A 15,195-nucleotide genomic window follows, 5' to 3' on the forward strand; every position below is an offset into this window, starting at 1 on the left:
TCACACCTCCACTCAACATTGCAACAACCCCAATCAAGGTTCCAGACCCCCCAGTAGTCCCAAGATTGTTTTTCAATTATGCCATCATTTTGGTCATCAAGCATACCATTGTTACAGGTGCTTTGATCCTTAGTTACCTCCTCCGCAGACTGCATCTCTCATCAACAACTCTCAGTCTCCCTCTGCACCAATCAATGCCCTGGTTGCAAATGGCAATAATGTTGCTGATGATGCCTGGTTGCTCGACTCTGGTGCCTCTCACCATTTGACTCCTCATTCATCAACCCTTGAGGCCTCTTCTACTTATACTAGTTCTGTTGTAGTCACCATTGGCAACGGTACCTCTATTCCCATCAAATCACTTGGTCATTCTTCTATTCACACATCTCATAATTCGTTTGCTCTTCACAATGTCTTTCATGTTCCAAAATTGTCTAGTAATCTTCTTTCTGTATCCAAATTTGTCTCTGACAATAATGTGTTTCTTGAATTCTTTGCCAATTCTTACACTATCAAGGATCTACCATCAAAGAGAATTTTACACGAGGGTTCCCTTGACAAAGGTCTCTACACCCTCTAAGCCAAGACAATCTGACATAAAGCTCAAATCTGTCTATGTCTCAACTGTTTGATCTCCTAATCTACCAGACTCTCCTATCAATCATTTCCAGTCTCAGTTGACCACTCCAGCTGCCATTTGGAATTCTAGATTAGGCCATGTACACTCTGACATTGTAAATCATGTTTTACTTCATTGTAATAAAGACTTCAAATATAATAAAAATTCGATTTGTTCTTCCTGCCAATTTGTAAAGAGTCACCAATTTCCTTTCTCTCTATCTAATTCTTGTTCTACTGCTCCTCTCGAACTTGTGCATACCGATCTTTGGGGACCTTCCCCTATTCCAGCCATTGATGGTTCACAATATTTCATCTTAATTTTAGATGACTATTCTCGATTTCTTGGCTATATCCAATACATACCAAAGATCAAGCCTTACCTGTCTTCAAACATTTTAAACTCCTTGTTGAGAATAAATTCAGAACCACTATCAAAGAATTACAATATGACAATGGAGATGAGTACCGTTCCTTTATCAACTTTCTCAATGCTTCTGGCATTCATCATCGCTTCTCGTGTCCCTACACCTCTGCTCAAAATGGCAGAGTTAAGAAAAAACACAAACATGTGGTCGAAATTGGCTTAGCTATGTTACCTCATGCCTCCCTTCCTTTGCATTACTGGTTATATGCTTTTAATACTGTTATTTTCATCATCAACAGACTACCCACTAAGCTTCTCAATCTCAAATCTCCCTATCAAATTCTGTACAACAAAACCCCTAATTATTCTCTCTTGAGGTCCTTTGGGTGCTTATGTTTCCCTTGTTTAAGACCATACAGTGATAACAAGCTTCAGTACAGATCCAAAGCTTGCATAATTTTAGGATACAGTACCAAACGCAAAGGTTATGTCTGCCTTGAACCTCAATCTCACAGAATTTACACAACAAGACATGTAGTATTTGATGAGAAAGCTTATCCCTACCCCCTCCCCCCTCCTTCTACTGTCAACTCTTCATCTTCTAATTCTTTTCATACTCCTGCTATTCTTCTCACTCCTTTCACTCCCTCCCCCCTATCTCTTCTGCTCCTTCTCTTCCTCCTGCCCCTTCTACCACTCCCTTACAAAATACTCCTCCTCCCATTGAGCAATCACATGTCATCTCTACTAATACTATTACTGATGGCATTACTAACCCTCTTGTGCAGGATCAGGTCATTTCTAATGTGCATGTACCTTCATCTGAGACAGTTCAGCCACCCATCTCAATAACTTTTCCTCCTTCCAATGCCCATCCAATGCTGACCTGTTCTAAGTGTGGGATCCACAAACTAAAGGCTTATGTTGCACAACAACTGTCCTTTTCTCTTATACCTCCTCAAACTTACAAGATTGCTCTTCAATCTTCTCCCTGGAGTGATGCTATGGAAGCTGAGATTGCTGCCTTAAACAGAAATGGTACTTGGACTCTAGTTGCCTCTCCAGCACATGCTAATATCATCGATTGTAAGTGGTTATTCAAGCTCAAATACAATCCTGATGGCTCTGTTGACAGACACAAAGCACGGTTAGTGGCACAGGGATTTACTCAAACTCATGGAGTTGATTACTTCGACACTTTTTCTCCAGTTGTCAAGCCTGTTACCGTTCGGGTCCTTCTCACTTTGACTCTTTCAAAAGGTTGGCAACTCAGACAAGTGGACATCCATAATGCCTTTCTAAATGGAGACTTAACTGAACATGTTTATATGTCTCAGCCTTCGGGCTTTATCAATCCAGAGACTCCCTCCTATGTGTGCAAACTTCGGAAAGCCCTCTATCACCCAAAACAGGCACCTCGGGCCTAGTTCTTAAAGCTTAGTTCAACACTTCTCTCATGGGGATTCTCCAACTCCAAGTCAGATTCTTCTCTGTTACTCTGCATACCTCGGCTGTTCACATTTTCTTCATTGTGTACGTTGACGATATTATCATAACTGGCAACTCCTCCCTTCATATTGATCAATTGGTAAACAAGTTACATCAAGTATTTGCTATTCGTGACCTTCGCCAGCTGCACTACTTCCTCGGCATTGAAGTAACTCATACTCCAAATCCGATTCGCTTATGTCAATAAAAGTACATAACTGATATCTTGAATTCAGCTGAGATGCTTGATTCCAAACCCACTCCCATGTTGGTTTTTATTGACCAAATCAGAGATTATACGCAGCAGAACAGCAATCAAATTGTTAATTTAATCCCATAAGATTTCTAGATCTACTTCTTCATATGCATATATATATATTGAATCAAAGACATGAATAGAAAAATTACCTCAGGTCCTTCCTTGCTGCTATCTTTTTGTATGGCTAAATCATTGAGATCTCACACCAAGATCTTCCAAAATATTCTTAGCACACAAAGAACGAGTGTGGGCTCGCTATACAAACAATAGGCAAAAAACTATTTATCAGATGTTCTCAACACATGAGATCTGATAAAGTTTGGACCTAGGTTTTGTGAAGAACAGTGACTTTTGTTTGTATCACTGTTCTCTTTCTTTGAGAGAGATTTCTAGATATTTTTCTATCCCTGAAAAGTTGCGTTATGAAAAAACTGATATCCTTATTTAATATATCCAATATATTAAAATAAAATCTTAGTTATTTTAAACAATTTGAAAGTAACTAATCAGTTATCAGATTTTTGTTTAAATAATAATATTTTAATCAAATTACAATATTTTATTATATATTTAATATTTAAATAACTAAAATTGTGGAACCTAGAAACTGATTATAGTCTCTTATGCGTGTAGCACAGTGATTGTGCATTGTGCTACACGTGTACCACATGCCAATGATGGCATGTGATTTTTCCCAATTTTATTATTATTTAAATACCAAAAATCCCAAAAATAAATTAATTCAAAATTAATTATATTTTTGTTAAATCAAATAATTAATTAATTAATTACACATAATTATACAATAATTATGTTTGGTGCATAGAAAAATATTTTACTTATCAAACAAGTCATTTTGCCCATTTTTGTATTTACCTTTGTTAGTGTTTGTTTGAGCCATTTCGGGGACCATGGACCTATAACATTAAGCTCCAATAAATTGAAATAACTAAACTCTTTAATTATAATAGTTAATATATTAATTCTGATATTTCTCCACTATAAATTCAGAATTGCACTCTTTATGTTATAGATTTAGTTTTACAGAAACCTTTTCTTAAGTCGTCCATTGATATAACCATCTTACAATAGTTCAACCCTCTAATTAATTAGTTCATAAATTAGAATGGAAGAATTACGATTTTACCTTTCTAATTTACTTCTTATTCCTTAAGTACCATTAATTCACTAGTAAATAATTAATCTATAATCTAATTATAGATTTGAGCTCAAAATCATTCAGTTCCAGAATTAACCCTTAAGGGAACTAATATGCGATCCGTTAGGAAATATTAGATTTTGTATTGTTGATACATGTTCCCAGCCATCCATGATATTAAATCTCCAAAATAAAAGTCATTAGCCTCATTCTTTGAAGAGACCTTAACGAATGAATAAAAAGATTTAATAAACATGAACAGGAGTTCATGAACACTCAGGATTTAGGTTGATCTATAAATGATCATCAGTTATGATATGAATTACAAGTCTTTATTGTTAAATAGTTTTTGGATAAAGACTTTAATTCATATCGGTCCATGTCATATATAATCATATTATATAAAGCACATTTACTGAGATGTCTTACCACATCAATAATCCGAATCTAGATTATTTGTATCATTGCGATACTGAGTAAACCGTACGTACAACTCCAATTAAAGAATTCCATAACTTTAATTTGTTGTTGTTGACTATTTTTATTCATTCATGTGATCTTAATTCTCTCGTACTAATACAAGATCACATCCTCAATAATGAATATGGAATTTTTCTGATATTTACAAAATTATTCAAACAATAATTTAACAATCTAAATATAACAATAATAATAAACCATTGTATTTATTTATTCACAGAATAAACAAATGTCTTTACATGCTTTTAGGACACACTCCTAACATCCCACACCTAGTTCAGTAGGGAAAAGCCTCTCCAAAAATGATGGCAAACCTCTTGAAGACCCCACTAAGTATAGACGCATCATTGGATCACTTCGATGTGTGACTATGACTCGACCTGACATTGCTTTTGCTGTCAATAGAGCCTATCAATTTATGCAGCACCCTACAACTGCTCACACATTGGCAGTCAAGAGGATCCTTAGATATCTAAATGGCACCAGGTCTCATGGCATTACTCTTACAACTGCTTCTTCTCTTCCTCTTGCTGCGTTTAGTGATGTTGATTGGGCGTCCAATCCGGATGACAGGTGCAGCACCAGTAGATATTGTGTTTTCTTAGGTGACAATCTTATCTCTTGGTCATCTTCTAAACAGAAAGTCATCTCGAGGAGTAGCACAGAATCTAAATATCATGCTTTTGCCAATGCCGCAGAAACTCACCTGGTTTAAACAGTTGTTTTCTGAACTTCAGCTTATAGTACCTACTACTCCAATACTATGGTGTGATAATATGCCTGCTACTCATCTTGCTTCAAACCTAATTTTTCATGCCCGAATGAAGCACTTAGAGATCGACTTCCATTTTATTAGAGACATGGTCACCCACAAACTCCTCACCATTTACTATGTTGCTTCTGCAGATCAGATTGCTGATATACTAACAAAACATCTACTTGTATCTCAATTTTCTATTCTTTGTACCATGTTAACGGTTCTTCACAGACCCATTACTTTGAGGGGGGCTGTTAGAGATTACAAGTAGATTAGTTGTTAGGTGTTATTACTGGTTTCTGTTACTTCTAGTTCTTTCTTTACTCAAGGGCTTTCTTGTAATTGTGTATCAGTATCCTCTTCTATAAATAACATCTTTCAGCTTTGATCATTTTTATGATGTGATCAAGAGTATTACTAAAACTTGTCTCAATTTTCTAAACGTTTACAGTATTAATATTTGAAAGAGAAAGATACATATTTGTTAATCAATATTATTTATTTGTGTAATTACACCAATTTTTTCAGGGATCAATTACCTTCAATTATAGGGTTACAATGTAATTACGGGGTTCAACAAACACATGTAACCTTGCAATACTTACTAATTACATTTAATTTCAATTACCATTTGGCTTTCCAAACTTACCCTAAAGTAAGAGAAGATTTTCTCTCTTTGTGAAAATTAATTTATATATATATATGAAGCTTCTCCCTCATTCTATGTCAGAGCGTTAGTGACACTTGGCTGCGCATCAATTGGGTTTTGTTCGAGAAACTTTTTGTTTTGGATCAACCGAAGGCTTTTTTCATTGTGGGTCTTAGTGGTAACACTCTTTATGCTTTGGCAACTACATTTTTTTTGTACTATTTGGGCTTCATTGTCTCTCTTTGCTATTGTTCGTGGCTTTCCTAGGCTATTCGGTTGACCTATCATCAAAGGTCGTTAGTTAAATCATAAGAGTTATTAGAGGCTCGAGTTGGTGGCTTGAGTGGTGGTTCTAAGTTTTGTTTCTTGGTCGTGGTAAGCTTGGTTGTCTGATATGCTTTGTGCTTGACCTTTTAATTATCTCTTTTATTTTATTTTTGTTGTTTGATGTGTATTTTTGTTTTCAATGTATTGGTTTGTTTGTGTCCCGTGTTAGTTTAGTGTTAATAATGGTATTCTCCACCCTTTATCTTTAAAAATTCTTTGGCCTTTTTTCATTTATCGTTTTTGTCTATGATCATATTTGAATTTATAATAGATTAATTATTGTTAAACAAATATTTTTTTCCTAAACTATATGGCATTGACATGTATATGTTATACCGATCTTTAGTATTATGACATGGAGAATGATGTGGTAACGAATGTGTCAAAAATGTGCTATGCAGACCAAACTTGGTTGGGCACCTCACCTACTTCATCCAAGGGTGACCCTCGCCCATTACAATTCAAGGTGACCCACGCCCACTATCACCAACGAAAGGCCCTCGCTCACGTTGAGGACCAAAGGCCCTCACCCACTTCAGAATGAGGTGGTCCTAGTCCATTTTGAGGCTCTCATCCAGTTTAGGGTCATCGCCCATTTTAAGATACTCATCCAATTCATAAAGAGGTCCTTGCCACTTTCAATACACTTGGCAAAAGTAAACAAAGTAGACAAATTATATTACCCCATTTGGTGGGTACAAAAACCCGAGACATCTCCACAACTTTCCGGAATTGGCCAAATTGGGAAACAACTTTCCATCGTCATTTTTACCCGTCTTTTTACTATAGATACTACAATGTAATTGATGAAACGATTAGAGACTATTCATCCTTGTTGACCCTCGATATGGTCAACAACACGGAGTCACAAAAACAATATGAGTAAGAGAATTGAATTCAAGGATGTATACAACACCAGGATTTTATAGTGGTTTGGCCCCAGGGATTGGTAATGACCTATGTCCACTTAGTGTTTTATTAATGTAGAAGAACTCCAATACCTGCGATCAGAGAACAAGGGTTCACCGAGTTTCACAAGTCTTGAAGATAAATACAGATACTATGTATAAAATCACTATTTTTCTCTGAATACAAATTATTGTGTGTCTCCTAAATGAATCCTATGAGTCCTATTTATAGGCTCGCGGATGTACATATGGGCTTATGGGCCGTCCTTAACTTGCCCTACAAGCATAATAAAATAAGATTATAAATTATATCGATTACATTTGAATCAATAAATATCCCTAAAATATCTAACTTATAACCGTTTCTGATCATTTGTCTCGGTCCTGTGAGCAGCTCTAGTCGTATGCTTCTATTCACCTTATTTTCTTGCTACTTAGCATATTCCTTGTATCTATCGAGCAGCTCAATTTCTTCTGATATTCTGGTTGTCGGTTGACCGGTCCTTCATTAATAATCAGTCACGTGTTGTTCACATGCCTCTTTAACATGTCATTTCATCATGCAAATATTTGGGGAAACATTTTTCCCCCAAGTTTATTTTAATGAGAACAACATTTAATAAACTTACTCGACCAACAACCTGCTGACCCATCACATCAGACTGTACTTACTTTCTCGAAAATGTAAGTAACTATGACATTTTTCGGTTTCCTAGGAACGATTTGATAGTTATTGCAGTTTCCCATACATCGAAACCCCACTTTCATCATTACTCATCAATAATACCCCAATCAATATAAATATGAGTCTCCTTACTCCTTCTCTTTGTTACCCAAACTTTCTCTCTCTTCAAGAACTCTCAAAACTCTCCCAAAATCCTTCAAGTGTTTCTCAGTGCAATCTGAAGCCTTTGGAGCAATTCAGAGCAATCTTTTTGCGATTTCTTCAACAATCTTCACTTCAAGTAAGTTTTTTAATAAACCCTTTGGATTTTGTAGCAATTTACCTGCATTTTGGCTGTGATTCTTCTATGTTTGTAACTTTTTTTCGATGTTCTTGGAGAGTTTCTAGGTAGCTTGGTTTTAGGCTAAACATACATAGAAATACTATGCTAAAATAGGTATTTTAGGTAATTTTTTTAATATGACAATGTTTAGGAGAAGTATTTGGGTTTATTAACACTGATTTTAAGTCCAAAATCAAAGTGAAATTTCGATTTTGGTATTTCAAAAAAACTGAGTTTTTCCTGCCTAGTTTTGAAGTTGAAAAGATTTTCTGAAAAAAAAATTTCAGTTTCACTTTTTAATCTGTTTTTTCCAAACTACTCACAGGGCTTTTGCGTTTTTACGAGGATATTAGTGGTCGAATAAAAGCTTAACTTTTATCCACAAGTAGCGTTATCCTTTCCTCTTTTTTTTTTTCTTTTTTTTCTTCTTTCTCTATTGGTCGTAGATTCTCACTTCCCCATATTTTTCTCAGATATTCATGCATGATCCCTGGGGAGGTGAGAGGCCAATAGACAAAGAGCTTATAAACCTGTTGTTCAAAGACACCAAATCACCTACTTTACCCATTCCACTAAATACAACACAACCAACACCATCGACCAACCATCCCATTTCAAATCCCTCCATGGTGCAAGTAAAACATGTTGCTCAGAGGAGGAAGAAAATCCTTGACCCTTACATCGACTAGCATGTGACCAATGCTGAAGGACTGTCTACTACCAACCAACCTTCAGCAATCAAGCAGCCTCCGGAGATCCTCCTTTCCCACGCCTTGGTGAAAGAGACCACAAAAAAGGACATACCCTGGTACATCACCCCTCCCAGCATTATATCGAGCAGGATGGTGGCAAAATTTCCCAAGAAATACGGCCTCCCTGGGATTACACTGTTCAAGCCAACCCCTGACCAGAGGGAAAACGTGCCCGGAGGCGCTTATAGTGCATGGTCGAGGTATCATATCGAGGTGGGGGCTACTCTGCCTCTACACGATTATTTCTGAGGAGTGGTAAACTACTTCAACATTTCTCCATTCCAAATTTTTCCAAACGGGTATAGAGTGTTATCAGCACTCTATATTGTTTACCATCACAAAAAAGGCCCGTAATCACTCCTCACGAAATCAACTATCTGTTCGATTTAAATTCCAACCCCAACCATAATAACACGGGGTTCTTCTAGTTTTTCCATCAAGAATCTGCTCGCACCTTCCTGACTGACATTACCTACAAATCCAATGTGGGCAAATACTTCCAAGAGTATTTTCTCACAACCGATCTTGTAGCAGACAACCTATCCTTTACTTGGGGAGGTATTTTTCCTTCTTGGATTTGTTTAAACTTCTGGTCGCTTATTTCCTTTCTGTTCTTAATTTACTCTGTTGAATATAGGCCCATGGTTTCGACCAGAGCCTACCCAGAGTATGATAGAGAGGGTCGTTGCCCTATTCAGCATGACTGCTATAGAAAAGAGCATCAAGTAGCTGGTTACTGAAAACAACTTAACGCTGGTCAACCTTTTGGAGCCCCACCAAGAGGTGAAGGAAACAACTGCTGGGAGCGCCACATGAGAAGGTGCTGACGAGGCCTCCCAACCACAAGACGTTTCTCAACCTCCCAGGCACCGACTGATGGCTGAGGCTACCATAAGAGAACCAGTCTCCATCCCTCGACCAGAATCCATCCCTCTATCCCATGAGAAGGGAAAACAAAAACTACCTGACCACCCTGGTCGAGTATACGACTCGTCCGAGGATGAACATGGTATGGATTATTTAACTATTTTAAATATGTTTCCCATTCCTATTAGCATGTTCGATAGAAATGGCAAATTTATCTTTCCAACGAGTAACTTTAACCCAGATTTCTTTGAGGAGGATAATGTTTGTAGTAGTAATAACTTAGATAAAGTAGCGACCAATATCTTTAGTTCGAGTATAATACTTAGAATTTTCTCTTGTCGATCTCTATAAATCCATGTGGGCACTTTAACTAATTTTTTTTTATCTCTTTCTCAGTCATGCAGGCAAACAATGCCTTCGACATCTATGCCTCGGGAGGCAAGACCACTGGTACCCTCGAGAAAGAAGCCTCAATCGACGGATACTCCTCTCCCTACCAGATCAACTACTCCTCCTCCATCCTCTCAACCTGAATCTTCCACCGAGCAGGTGGGGGATCCTGCGGTGAACGAGATGATGGTCAATGCCTCCTGCTCCACCATTGACAAGCTGCAAAAAGTGGCAGGCATCGACTTAGCAAAGAGGCCTTTGCCTCTCTTCCTTCGTTGAAAACCAACCAGGTCATTGGTCGCAGTTTCAATGAACTGCTTGCCGTAAGTCTTTTCTATCTTGTATTTCTGATTGACAACAATATTTTTATTTAACTAACATCACTTTTATGTTGTTCGCATGCTCTCCTGACCCTGGATAATGGGTGGCGTCATGATGAAGAGGACGTCTCCAAATTCATTAAGGAGCTAAAAGTAGCAGGGGACCAACTTAAGACTCGTGACGAGGAGCTCAAAGCCCGCGTTGAGGAGCTAAAAATGACCAAGGAGGACCTGGACAAAGTTGTAATCTTAAAAGAGAAATACAAGGTTGCGTTGAAGGGCCAACCACAACGAGGTGGTCAAGCTTCAGGACGATCTAGTTGCTAGTCAGAAAGAGGCCAATGAACTGGAGAAGAAGGTTAAGCAGCTCAAGGAGATTATGTAACGACTCAAATTCGCTAATAAGACTTAAGGGCCTTGATTAGTGTGCTGGGAGGGCATAAATGGGATTGGAGTGAATAGTAATTATTTGAATGAGATATTATGTGATTGATAGTGCTTAAATGATATTATATGATAACTGATGATATTATGTGATAATATGAAATAAATATGTTGTGTATGTGAGAACTGCATTATTATGTGGATAACTCTGTAGCCGGCGACTCGAGGCGATCCTAGGGCTAGATAGCGGGAAAAGTCACAACGGGGCATTATAATCGACTTTGGACAAGCCAGGGATATTTTAGGTATCGGGTAGTGATTTAGACTATTGGGTGATGGAAATAAATAATTGGAGATATATTTGAGGTTAGGATGTCTAGGCGGGATTATTGGGGGATTTTACCATTTTGCCATCGGGGACGTTTCCGGCACCCCGAGCTTTGGGATTAGTCTAATAACCTAGGGATATACTTGGAAAGACTTAGAAAATACTAGACATAGAAATTAAACCGACCCTTTCTCAGCCCTTTCTCTCTCTTCTCTCTCCTAAGGAAGAACAACACTGAAATTTGAGGAGGAATTATTGGAATCAAGCTGAATCTTTGGGGAATTAAAGGGCTAAATTAGAGGTTGAGCTCAAGAACTAATCAAGGACTGAGTTAGAGCCAAGGTAAGCATTGATTTTCGTTCTGTGGTTAGGAACTTCAAGAAAAAATGGCTGAGTTTTTTATAGTTGTGATTTTGATGTCTAAGGTGGAGTTTGGGGCTTGAAACTCTGAAGATAAGCCAGGGGGTCCTTGGAGAAACAATTCTACAACTGAGGTAAGGTTCAATTCAAAGTTTGATGGTTGAATATTAGAGTTTCCATGGCTGGGTTTTGTGTTTTTAAGTTAGGAAGTTTCAGTAATTAAAATGGGTCTTTGATGGGTTTTTAGCCTAGGATTCATCTGAGTTGAGTTGTTGGAATCTTGTGGTAAGTCTTTGGACAATTGAGTTGTGGATTTGGGGTGGTTTTGAGTGAGTTTGCATGAGGTTTGGGAGTTAAAAATGGTGGTTTTTCTGGGTTCGAAAGGGTCGGGCCGCGGCATGATTCTTGGTGAGCCGCGGCCCTTGGAAGTTGAGTTGTGCTGAGGAAGGAGGGCGGGCCGCGGCATGGCCTAAGGAATGTCGCGGCCCTTACCTATTTTTGTGCCTTAGGATGGTTCTGTCTGGGGCCATGCCGCGGCATGGATGGCCTATGCCGGGGCCCTTAGGGGATTTTGGGATTTTGAGATTTTAGGCTTGGGAATTTAACCTAGGGTGCTCGGGATTGAATCTTTTACCATATTTGGTGAAGTTCAATGTTCCGAGAACTAGAACTTGGTTTAGAAACTCATTTAAGATTGTTAATGGTATCCTTCATCATGGTTGTGACTAGGTGCTAAGCTAGGGTTCGGGGATCGGATCGCGCTCAAGGAGTATCGCCTATAACTAATTCATCTAGAAGCTAAAGGTAAGAAAACTACACCCGGTTGAATATTTGAACGGGACTAAGGGCTCCATGATATATATGATTGAAATAATGGTATTATGCCATGTAAGTTGTAAACCAACGGCCTAAGTGTGCCACGGTTAACTTGTGCAATTGGCACGGCTCAGACACTGGTATTCGAGGACAGCTTATTATGCACTGAGCTCGGTTTAAGTGGGCCAGAGTCACTGGGTTAAACAAAGGGCGCGACCTAAGGTGTCGGCCCTAGTATTTATGTTAGTTGATTTTTATATTTGGCTATGATTGTGGTTAGTGAGATTGTTAAATATTCTAAGTATAGATGAGGTTATTTGTACCTTGAAGTATGCTTATATGCTATGGATTGAATACTCGAACATGCTTATTAGAATATTTGTTTGATAACATTGTATATGCTGTGTATGTTGTTTTCTTGCTGGGCCTTGGCTCATGGTGCTGCGTGGTGCAGGTAAAGGCAAGGGCAAGATTGATCAACCTTGATTGGAGAGCTCTGCGGGGTGAATGTACATGTCAGGCCGCTCAACCGCCACGGTTGAGGAGATTACAGGGACAAGAGGACCAGAACCTTGTATTTTTCCTTAGTATGGCTAATGTTTACTCTTAACTGTTGAATTTTGTAAACCAACTTTTAAACATTGTACTTTTGGGGATCCCTTCCGCAAATTGTTTATAATTTATAAAATGTGTCTTTTGAGGCCAAAATGTCTTTTAGCTCTAGAACACTTTAACTAATGACACGTTTTGATTAAATGACTTGATTAGCGAGTCTCACACCTTTATAATCACACAATGTAGCGGTCTTGGCTATCCAGGGCGTTACAGATTAATACTAGCAACTTGGAAAGGTTTCAAGGTGCATCCTTCCCCTGCTTTTACATTTTCTGGAAGAACAATCAAGGTGCAAACTTTGATTATCTTCCTGACTAGAGAAGGAGAAAAATGCCCCTGCTTCTCCTGAGATTTCCTTGGCTACGGGCATTGATGGAGGAGAAGAGGGGGCCGGAGCGGCTGTCGACCAATAGACCCATCAAGACCCTCCTCCAATTGCCCAGTAGATATTGATTTCTTTCTTTTTTGTAACTAAAACACATGAACAACCTGTTTGTGGTGTTAAGACAATTTGCTGCCTAAGGCAATTTTATTTAATTTTTTCAATAGTTTTAATTACATCCGAGTAGCAATTGCTCGCGATGTAAAGATATTTTGTTTTGTTATTGCAATTGCTATTATAATACGTGATCGTATGATCGAACCTAGCATAACACTTTATTATCTCACAAAATCTTCCAATTTTTTTTAGAAATACTCTAAGTGTCGTAGTATGCTTTCCCTTATTTTGTTCGTGTGTTTACATACATTTACAATATGTTTTGCTCGCTTAGTATCTTATATGCCCCTCAAGTGATCAAGGAGTTTAAGGTTCTTGATCACTTGCCATTGACCAATACTTGTTTGAACATTATTGCTCACGTACTTATAAACAACAATGAGAATATAGCAAACAACACACGTAATGAGCAAATACTTCTAATAAATACAATAATTGGCAAAAATAACTGGCTGTGCATAGTTTCTTTTATTTGTCGTAAAAAAATGGACAAAAATTCGTGTCTGTACGAGTGATAAAAAATTGATCTTACACTTATAAGTGACCAGCCATCAAACTGGCCAGCCCTTATTCAAAAACTTGTAAAAAGTAAAACTAAATACAAGCCAACTCTTTAAAAGGAAATGTTCATTGATAATACTTGCACATGTGTTCTCCATTCCAATAGCAAGGAATGAAATCTCCGTTTAAGCGAGAAAATTTGTATGTGTCTGGTTGAAGAATTTATTCAATTTGATATGGACCTTCCCAGTTTGGTCCAAGTACTCCAGCAACCTGGTTGCAAGTATTAAGAAAAACCCTTCTAAGTACCAAGTCTCCTACGCAAACTTTCTTTCACGTACTTTAGAGTTAAAATATCATGCGACCTTTTGCTGGTAGGCTACAACTCGTAATTTGGCTTGCTCGCGCCTTTCATTAATCAAGTCCAAAGATTTCATCAATAATTGGTTGTTCATATTTTGGTCGTATGTTATCACTCTATGCAAGGGTGAATCTGACTCAACTGGTAACATAGCTTCATACCCATATGCTAAAGAAAATGTTGTATGGCATGTTGTTCTTCGATGTGTTGTTTTGTACGACCAGAGTACCTTGGATAGTTCTTCTATCCATGCTCCTTTTTTCCGCTTTGAGCCTATTCTTTAGTGTATCCTTTAGCATTTTGTTTACAACTTCTACTTGTCCATTCACTTGTGGATGGGCTACTAATTAAAAGCTCTTTGTTATTCCATGTTGTTCGTAGAAATAAGTAAACAGGTCACTGTCAAATTGTGCCATTATTTGATGTGATCTTTTTTGGCAGTCCATAACGGCATACAATGTTTTTGACAACGAAATCTAGTACTTTTTTGGTCCTGATTTTTGCGAGCAACTCAACTTCTACCCACTTAGTAAAGTAGTCAACAACGAATACTACGTAATTAACATTTCCTTTTCCTGTAGGCAAAGCTCCGATCAGGTCTATTCCCCAAATTGCAAATGGCCACGGGCTTTGCATCTGTTTAAGCTCATTTAGGGTTGTTCGATGTATCTTGGAGAATCTTTGGCATTTATTTCATTTCTTAACAAACGCCATAGAATCCTCAATCATAGTAGGCCAGAAATACCCTTGTCGGAGAATCTTTTTTGATAAACTTTGCCCCCAGCATGATCTCTACAGAACCCTTCATGTACTTCTCGCATCATTTCCTTAGCTTTTTCCTTGGAAATACATCTCAACAAGGGCATAGAATATCCTCGCTAAAACATAATTCAATCAAGCAAGACAAATCGAGTTGATTACCTTTATAGTGCTCTAGACTTATTCAATCGAGCAAGACAAATTGAGTTGATTAGCTTTGCTCG

This window comes from Humulus lupulus, chromosome 6 (genome assembly GCF_963169125.1).
Source record: "Humulus lupulus chromosome 6, drHumLupu1.1, whole genome shotgun sequence".
NCBI lineage: Eukaryota > Viridiplantae > Streptophyta > Magnoliopsida > Rosales > Cannabaceae > Humulus > Humulus lupulus.